General features: G+C 36.6%; 1 protein-coding gene across 5 annotated transcripts in view; it reads left to right on the forward strand.

The window, feature by feature from the left end:
* NUSAP1 (nucleolar and spindle associated protein 1) overlaps positions 1-9,827 on the forward strand; it is a 77,424-nt gene that overhangs the window by 6,340 nt on the left and 61,257 nt on the right. The window contains exons 3-4 of one of the 5 annotated variants that reach the window (XR_013370076.1): positions 2,750-2,928; positions 3,200-3,578. The exons of 1 other annotated variant lie outside the window; for it this stretch is intronic. The gene's annotated coding sequence lies outside the window, so the exon portion shown is untranslated. Of the gene's footprint in view, positions 1-2,749; positions 2,929-3,199; positions 3,579-9,827 lie in introns of those variants that run through there. 3 more of the 5 variants (XR_013370078.1, XR_013370077.1, XR_013370079.1) reach the window with 3 other exon arrangements.

Consider the following 9,827-nt stretch of genomic DNA (forward strand, 5'->3'; position numbering starts at 1 on the left):
AACAGATTACCTAAAATTAAAACAACAGTGAACATGTATTATCTCTCACAGTTTATGTGGGTCTGGCTTGGTTCTCTTCTAAGGTTGCAGTCAAGATATTGGCTGGGGTGGCAGTACTTAATTCCATGGTGGTTCATTACCATGGTTGATGTATTCATGCTGGTGGTAGAAAGCCCTTGTTCCATTGTCAGCCTCTTCCAACGCTGCTTGAATGTCTTCCTGATAACAGCATCTGTCTGGCTTCTCCCAGAATAAGCAGCACAAGAGAACAGTGCTAAAGTCACAGTCCCATCTATGACTGTCTCAGAAGTCATTCATCATTTCTTCCTCCTTCAAGTGGTCACTATTTTCACACCAATTAGCATACTGCAATAGTGTTCTGACACTAATCATCCAGAGTTGATGCAGACCCCACAAGTCAATGCACAGGTCCCAGCAAGATTGCCCTCACTTTAATATATGGAGGTTTTGCTGTTTTTGTTTTTTTAAGTAGGTTCAATACCCTTGAACTCATGACCTTGAGATTAAGAGTCACGTGCTCTACAGACTGAGCCAGTCAGGTGCCCCAAGACTGCTCTCACTGTAGAAGATAGGCACACTTAGGAGGATTCCCAGGCCACCTGCACTTCTGATCAATTAGCTGCAAATTCAGGGGTTGTCAGAACCGGATTTTAGTTTCTTTGGTTTTATCTATTTTTCTGTTCTCTTATTTATCTCTGCTCTGATGTTTATTTTTTCCTTCCTTCTTGCTAGCTTTGGGCTTAGTTTATTCTTTCTCTAGTTCCTAAGATTTATTATTATTATCATTATTATTATTGAAAGATTTTATTTATTTATTCATGAGAGACACAGAGAGAGGCAGAGACACAGGCAAAGGGAGGAGAAGCAGGCTTCCATGCCCGATGTGGGATTCAATCCAGCAACTCTGGAGGCAAAGGCAGATGCTCAACTGCTGAGCCACCCAGGCATCCTCGTTCCTAAGGTTTAAAGTTAGGTTGCTGGTTTGAGGTCTTTTTTTAATGTAAGCATTTATAGCTGTAATTTTCCCTCTTAGCACTGGTTTCACTACATCCCATAAGTTCTGGTTTTGTGTTGTTTTCATATATCTCAAGGTATTTTCTAATTTCCCCTGTCATTTCTTCTTTGACCTATTAATTATTTAAGTCTCTGTTATTGGGCAGCCTGAGTGGCTCAGAGGTTTAGCGCCGCCTTCAGCCCAGGTCGTGATCCTAGAGACCCGGGATCGAGTCTCACGTCTGGCTCCCTGCATGGAGCCTGCTTCTCCCTCTGCCTGTGTCTCTGCCTCTCTCTCTCTGTGTGTCTCATGAATAAATAAATAAAATCTTTAAAAAAAAAAAAAAGACTCTGTTACTTAATTTCTACTTGCTCATTACTGTAAATTCCAAGGATTTAGAAAAGGTGCTCTTCTTTGGTGCTTGTTTGGTTTAGATAGAATTATTTTAGGGCAGCCCTGGTGGCTCAGTGGTTTAGCACCGCCTTCGGCCCACGTTGGGCTCCCTGCATGGAGCCTGCTTCTCCCTCTGCCTGTGTCTGTGCCCCCCCCCCCCCAGTGTGTTTCTCATGAATAAATAAATAAAATAAAAATAAAAGGGCCTGCTATCTTTAAAGAAAAATAGATTTATCATTTTAACACTTTTAAATGTACAGTTGTATGGCATTAAGTATGTTAAGTATATTCATATTGTTGTGCAACCATCACTACCTATTTCCAGAATTTATTAATCATCCCAAACAGAAATTCATTAATCCAGTAACTCCCCCTCCACTGTCCTACCAGCTCCTAGTAACCTCTTCTTTGTCTATTTTAGGTACTTCATGTATATGGAATTATACAGTATTTGTCCTTGTTTGTCTGATTTATTTTGTAAACAATTGTAGGGTTTTTAAAATTTTTTTTTTAAAGATTTATTTATTTACTTATTCATGATAGACACAGAGAAAAAGAGAGAGAGAGGCAGAGACACAGGAGGAGGGAGAAGCAGGCTCCATGCCAGGAGCCCTCAATCCCGGGACTCCAGGATCGCGTCCTGGGCCAAAGGCAGGCGCTAAACCGCTGAGCCACACAGGGATCCCTGGGTTTTTAAATTTTTTTTAAGATTTTATTTATTTATTCATGAAAGACACAGAGGAAGAGACATAGGCAGAGGGAGAAGCAGGCCCCCTGCAGGGAGCATGATGTGGGACTCATTGGATCCCAGAACTCCCAGAACTCCATGATCATTCCCTGAGCCAGTGCTCAACCGCTGAGCCACCCAGGTGTCCCAATATTTGCAGTTTTAAAAATGTTTTGTTTAGCAATGAACTGCTAATGTTTTTACATGTTTATATTTGTGACCATGGTATAGTACACACTATTTTACTTGTGAGTATATCTTACCAAAAAAAAAAAAAAACTTTGATTTTTTTTTTTTAAGTTTTATTTACTTACGTAATCTCTACACCCAACATGATACTAGAATTCACAACTCTGAGATCGAGAATCATATGCTCTTTTAACTGAACCAGCCAGGCACCCCTATTTTACAAGATTTTTCCTGTTGGTCTTATGTTGTTGAAGGTAATTCAAAGTAAGATGATATACATGGTTTTGAGTATAAATATTTACATCAGATTTGGAGTACAACTGCTTTTAAATACAGATGTTCTGTGTAGAATCATTTTATGGCTATAAAAACTTGGAGTACATTATTTGCATAATAGAAAATGGACATGTGTACCTTTTTTTTAGAAGGAAAGCATGCAAGGGGGAGTGGGAGGAGGAGGAAGGAGCAGAGGAAGAGAGAGAGAGACTCCTAAGCGGACTGCACAACCAGCGTGGAGCCCAACATAAGGCTTCATTTTAATGACCCTGAGATCATGACTGAGCGAAATCAAGAGTCAGATGTCCTAACCAATTGATCCACCTAAGTAAGCATCCTTAGATATGAATATCTCTTATTCTATAACACAAGCTTTTATATAAATATAACTTTTGTATTGTACTTAAATATTTTTTTCTGACTATTGCTGCTGTTTTGATGACAGTACTGAATTTGGTGTTATGGTTGGACATTTTCTTGTAGACAATGTGTAATCTAAAATATAATTTTGTGTGTTTTTAAATATCATTCTTAAAAGTAAGCTCATGCAGAACTACCTGTCTTAACCTTGCTATTTTAAATTTATTTTGTATTTCCAGGGATTCTCTGTTGTCTCCTGGAGTAGGTAGTCCTCCTTTTATCCAGCCACTTTCCCTATTCTTGAAATGTGGATCTCTCTTCTCTACACATTTTTACCTCCATGATTTGGATCAGAAAAGGCTGCTTTTCTTTTTGTTCCACTTCTCAGATTCAACCTTGAGAAGCTCTTCTAGGATGCAATTGTCTTGCTCAGTTCTCCAAGAAGAAAGAAGCAACTGACCTGCTTGTTCTGCTTTTTTGCCTAATTATAAAGAAATTATTTTGGAAGCTGAAGCTGATGTTAAATTTGAAACCGGTGCTTTTAGATGTTGGTGTTTGTGAATTCTTTACCTTTTGTTCCAAACAAGAAGACTAAATAAATAGCAAGTATGGATGACATCAGGTTTTGTTTTTTTTTTTTTTAATGTCTTCTAGTTTCAGCTACTGTCATAAGCACAGTTGAGTCTGCAAGGAGTAAATTCCAAATGTGCGTTCTAATATGAAATGAAAGAGATGGTTAAAAACTACAGATATTAAATATCTAAATCTTGACTCATCCTGTGAAGTACATTTGCTGGAAAAGAACAAAGGTCCAATTTTGCATTAAAACCTTTGATGTGACAAAGAAGCATAAAGACAAGATAATGTGAGGTTAACAGAATCTCTGTAAAATACACATCTTTACATGTGTAAATCTGCATTTTGGACAAGAAGAGGGATTTTTCTCCTAGAGAAGGAAGTTGTTGTTGGCTTCTATCTCAGAAGTCTTTGGACATTTTAAAATGATTTTTCATTTTCCTAAGGAAGGATCACATTGTACATTTGCTAACTCTATGAATGCATGCTTGGGTTTACTGAAAGGTTGGAAAAGGGAAACAAAACAGCTAGTTTCAAGTCCAGTTGGAACCCTGTTCACCTCCCTCAGATGAGAGAGGCTGCTATATTGCAAATAACTTCATTCTTTTTTTGGACTCTTACATGTACTTGATACTTGGTTTTCCATGCTGCGAAGGCAGGAACAAATGTGGCTTAAGTGGTTTTTCTGTCCAGAAAATATGGCAGATCCTCTAGTATGACCTGCCTTCAACTTTGGGCATGGAAGAAGGGGAGGGGAGTTTCCAGTGAAAAAGAAACAAAAATGCCTTATGCAGCTCGATCTGACTTCATGGCATTTTATATTCTGTAGCTCCAGTTTTCTAAAAACTAACGTTTTTCATTTGACCCAAGATGGGTACTTGGATGTTTGGTTTATTTTTCCAAGTGAGGTGTAATGTTAGACTATAAAGGCTGGGACTCAGGTAACTTTCCCCAGTTGGAACTGAACTTTCTCATCAAAGAGTGGACTTCATTCGCAATGTTCCCAAATTTGTAGTTGATTTAGAAGAAATTCAGGGTCTAGAAAAAAACCTCGAACAAGAAAAATAGTTCAATAAAATGTGGATTTTCTTTCTTCCCCTTAAAACCTACACCATGTGATGAACAGACTATAGTGTAAAGCTATTCTTGCTTCCAAATCAACAGAGGACCAGAGTATATGCATTGTCAGTTCTTTACATAAAAGGAAAGAAACTTTGAGTCTTTGTGAGAATGAATTTGAAACTTCTTAGGTGTAATTAAGAACAAATTATCTTAGATCATATCTGTGATTTAGGGAATTTGCCTAGGGTCATACATGATGTGATGCTAAAAACTTAGGGCAGATTTACCAAAATTTAGAAGTGATAAAAATAGCCCAAAATGGAAATTGTTGAGCACTCTTAATGATTGGTTAAATTGGTCAACCTATTTGAATGGACATAAAGCTTTTTAGTAAAATAATTATATAATATAGATATAATTGCCTTTGAGGGCAAATACTGAGTCATAAAGCATAGAAGTAACTGGATAAAGGTAACTTAAATTTTTCTCTAAGTAACTTCTCTGCCAACTTCCTGATACTTTCTTTTACTGTTTTAGAATTTGTTAAAGATAGAAAGGAACATGAGTCCTATTGGTAGGTTGAGAATTTATATTCTCAATTGTCTTTTACCCATCTTCCTCATATCCCTTTTGCAGTGTTTTTGGGTAGGATCATTTGGCAGGGAATAGGGACTTCATACTGTCAGTACCAGTGAAACCATCTCTGGCCCATTTGTTTGAATATGTATCAGACTCATCTTCTCCAGTTGCTTTTTATTTTTTATTTCATAGCTATAATAACCACTGTTGAATTCTCTCATTGAAGTTGTTCTTTGTATCTTTAATGGCTGTCACCAGATAGTATCTAACAAAATGTGTATACGCCAGGGTGTACTAACCCAGTGTTTACTTAATACGCCTACATTTTTCCCCCTCGTCTATTCTGTCCCCTTCTTGATGAGAAAAGCTATAATTTTAGGCAGGACTACACCTCAATCAGTAGCTGTGCCTACTTCCTTCTCTTTGCTCATCTATGTCAGCTGGCAGTTTTTCTTTTAAAAAGTTAAATAAAAACGGGATATGTGCAATAGAAATATATATATGTATATTTTAATACTTGTGGACAAATGTTACAAGTTGTTTAAGAACAACAAAATCACCAATGTCTTCCATTTTGAGATGTGTATAGTTTTGTAAGCATTAGTGCTTGGTAGCATATTGTAGTGCCATGTTAGGGATTAGTTAGTGCATGAGCCTAGTAATAATTTAAACTTCAGGATGAATTATTGATAATAACCAATAGTGTAAAATGAGTGGAAATTGAGACTTTTTCTTTTTTCATAAATATCTGAATCGTTATACTCTCCCTGGGGAAAGGAGATTAAGGCCAAAAAGACTCATTTATGAATAGAACTGTAGGATCACAGTGTGAGATATTGTGTTTGAGGATAAGCTTTCTCTGAGGTAGCTGGAAACCAGCTGCCTTCGTGTCTTATGAAACCTCAAATCGAAATGAGGCCCCATTTCATGATTCTGCTTGCTCTCTTAGTTTGAATTATTGTTTTTATGCTATTTTCACATTGTGTGTCTTGTAGGTTTATCATTTAATACACTCCTTTTGCATCAAGAAATTATTTTTTATTTTGCATGTCTTAATGAGATGCTATGTTAGTCTAGTCGAGTATTATTTTTCTATCCGCAGACCATTTATGTTTCCTATTTGCAGCATGCTAATTGTTAAGGAAGAACACTGATCAGTAGTTCTGTGTACTATATTAATTTGTCACAGGCTTTTCCTGTTTCATGATCTGAATTGTGTGTTGATGGGATTCCAGACCTTTTCACGAGAATTGGAATGTAGCTAGATGGAGCCGATGCAGGTTATTATGTAATAACTATCTATTTTGCTTGGTTATAGTAAGCCACTTCAGCGCTCACTTTTTTCTGTGTAGACATAAAAGTTGTTTTGTTCTGAAAGCATAAGATAGCTTTCTGTGGAAAAGAAATTCCTACCTCTAAAAGCTGCCTTGAGAACTTGAAACGGGCAGTTTTCTGAGGTGATTTTTAAATCTCAGTATTAGGAGAGTTCAGGATTTATTGAAAGAGATTGTATAGTTACTATGATATGAAATGCAAAACTAATGTGGTATGTCTCCTGTACAGAAGCAAGCTTAAACAAATAGACTCTGCAGCAGCAGATATCCAGGGACCCAGGTTTAGATTTTTCATAGTGTACTTAAAGTAGTTGTACTCTTGGCTCAAGTAGTTTAGTGCCTGGGAGAATCCATTTCCAAAAAGCATTTAAACATTTAAAAAAATACCTCTGAAAAGATAATGAATGCAAGATAGCACAGTATATAGGAAAAGATATTTCCTATTGCAAAAAATAAATAAAAGCCATAAAATAATTTTCAAGAGGTAGAATTTTAGTAGCAATAACAGTTTTGCATATATAGTACATTGTATTAGCAAAGTTGTACAGTAGAATAAATATTACTACTTGAGTTTGGTGAAGCTCTCTGATGTGACCAACAGAGTTGCACAAAAGGAAGAAGATGTTTTAGGCAAAGAACATAAAAGGTACTTTTAAAACTGAATGTATGTGAATATATCATTGTGTGAGAAATAGCAACTTTTGTGTAAGTTTAAAGGTTAGATACCCTATTTGTTTCCTATAGCAGAAGGTTAGAGCCATTGAATGAAATTTTTCTAGTGGTTAACCTGGAAACAAATGTACTCCTACTGATATAGCCCCACTGAAGCTATCATGTGGGGATTTTGCTTATGATACTCTTTTCAGCAATAGGCATTTACAGAGTAGCACACTCTGTCACCTTTTCTTTTCTCCTTTAGTTTTTTTTTTTTTTTTTTTTTTTCTGGGTGCATTTTAAAAAGTTTGTTGTGTGTGTATGTTTGGGTTGAAAACAAACCAAGAACTTGAATAGCTGGCTTTTCCTTATGCCTGTGGTTAGTTTAGGGGAGTTAGAATTTAAAGATGTAAAGCAAAGGATTGAAGGGAATAGCCAAAGACAGTATGTTGATTTTTTTTAAACCTTGCCTCATGTAGCTATGCTGAGGATTTTGGTCTCTGACTCTGTATTTTAATAAGAGCCCAGCAAACTAGTTTCTTGATCTGAGGAATCACACACCTCACATCAGGATGTAGTAGTAGAATGGAAGCTGACTTCTTGCTCCCTTTTACCTTGTGTTCATTTTGGCCATTTAGCACCTTGAAGGTCCCTGAAAAGATTGGGTCTATATTCCCTTGTTTTTCAAGGGTAAAAACTAAAAATGGTGTGGATTTAAGAAAATAGTGCCTCTTGAATAGTTAATTCTTATATGTCAGCTCCAGAGGATAGGGAGAAGGCTATGAAATTGATTATAGCTCCTCTTTAAATGTCCTACGCCATCAGTTGGTGTTAGAGACATTGGAATAACCAAGCAATATTCAGTCATCTGCAAGATCATGAGGACACTGCTGTGTATTATAGTGATGTCAACAATTTAGTTACTTAAAACAAAGACTACCCTTAACAGCCACGTTAACAGTTGTAAATGTTAAAATGTGCTACAAGTTTTTGTAGTCTCTAAGTACGTGGTTATTATTTTTCAATGTTGTTGTCTCATGTTTACTTTTTGTGTACCTGTGATATGCAAAAGATGAAGAGACCCTTGGCCTCCAGGAGTTTACATTCTCATGGTGCTGCTGGTGCAAGCAAATTACTTCTAGTTTATTCAGAACATTGCCTGGCTATTAACCATATGCTATGTGGAAGAATCCCTTGGCCAATAGTTTTCAAAAGCAGAAGTCTATGCGAAATTTCAGGGCATTGATTTTGAGTTTACATTATATTAGCTGTGCTGTTCATAAACTCCTTTTCCCCGGGGGCTGTGCAGATAAAGGTCATTAATGTGAATCACAAACCATTCTGCCTAAGAGCATCTTCACCATCCCTGTGCCACCTATGCTCTTCTATGCTATAGCTGTCAATAAATGGCCAAGAAAACTTACTGCTCCAAAACGCTGTACATCTCTCAATTTTCTCTTTCCCAGAGTTTTTACATCACTTTCTACCCAAAAGGGCCAGGATTTGCAATTAAGCCTTTTGGTACTGATTTTAACCTCTTTATGTGTGACTTTTGTACCTCTATTCTGAAGCAGCATTGTGATATGGAGCACCTGCCCTGCCTGCATTTCTAAGCAATCACTTTATTAACCAACATTTTCAGTTGAAACTTTGCATGTATACTTGTTATTTACCCTAATTCCTCTGAATCAAGGGGTCTTTTCTGCATGTTTATTAAAACTGGGTCTGAATGCAAGCAATAGTGGCAGGCCCAGACGTCTTGATTTTAGAGTACTAATATTCTAATGCATGATTGAAAATGTCCAGTGTTATGTGGTGACTAGTAGATACATACACATATACATACATATATATACATATGTATATATGTGTATACATATATATGTATGTATGTACATACGTATATACATATATATGTATATATACACGTTTATTAATGAAGCAATAGAGACTTAAACCAATAGCCTGAATTTACTGTTTGGATTATTAGTTTTCATTTTCTAATTAAAGATTATCTTAACTTCCATTGAAATGGGAGCTAGAAGATAAAAGGGGCAACCACAAGACATTCAAACTGTCAGGAATAGAGAACATGACAGTGCTCACCCTCTAACCTCTTGCCTGGTTCCCTTATTCCCCTAGCATGTTTAAAAACAAAACAAAGGCACAAACTAAGCATGTTGAATAAATAAATAAGCTGCTATGGCTATAATAATCAGAAAGGTGCAGAGTTTCAGAAGAGGTAGGAAAGTAGGGAATTACCAGTGAAGAGTATATAAAATAAGTATGGGGTTTGTCTGATAAAATTTATGTGGCTTGTTTGGATCTCTTAAAACTAGTGTCTTGGAAATGAATGGAAACAATATGGACATTATTTCTGATATTCCAGGATTTTCAGATAACCAGCCAACTCTTCTGGATGGTACTGGTACTGACCAGCCATAAAGTTCGTTCCCCGCAGCAAAGGAGACTGCATTATTTTGTGGAAACTGCTAAAAATACAAGTCTAGTTTGGATTCTCTTTTGTTACTGTATCATATAAATGTTTTGTGTTTTTAAATCTTATAGCCAGGGCTTTATCCATGGTATTTTGCTCAGACTGTGTAATTTGTTGCCTAAAGCTTTTAATGCCAGGTAAACAGAAGCAGGTTTTCCCATTTTG

The sequence above is a fragment of the Canis aureus genome, chromosome 32 (genome assembly GCF_053574225.1).
Source record: "Canis aureus isolate CA01 chromosome 32, VMU_Caureus_v.1.0, whole genome shotgun sequence".
Classification (NCBI taxonomy): Eukaryota; Metazoa; Chordata; class Mammalia; order Carnivora; family Canidae; genus Canis; species Canis aureus.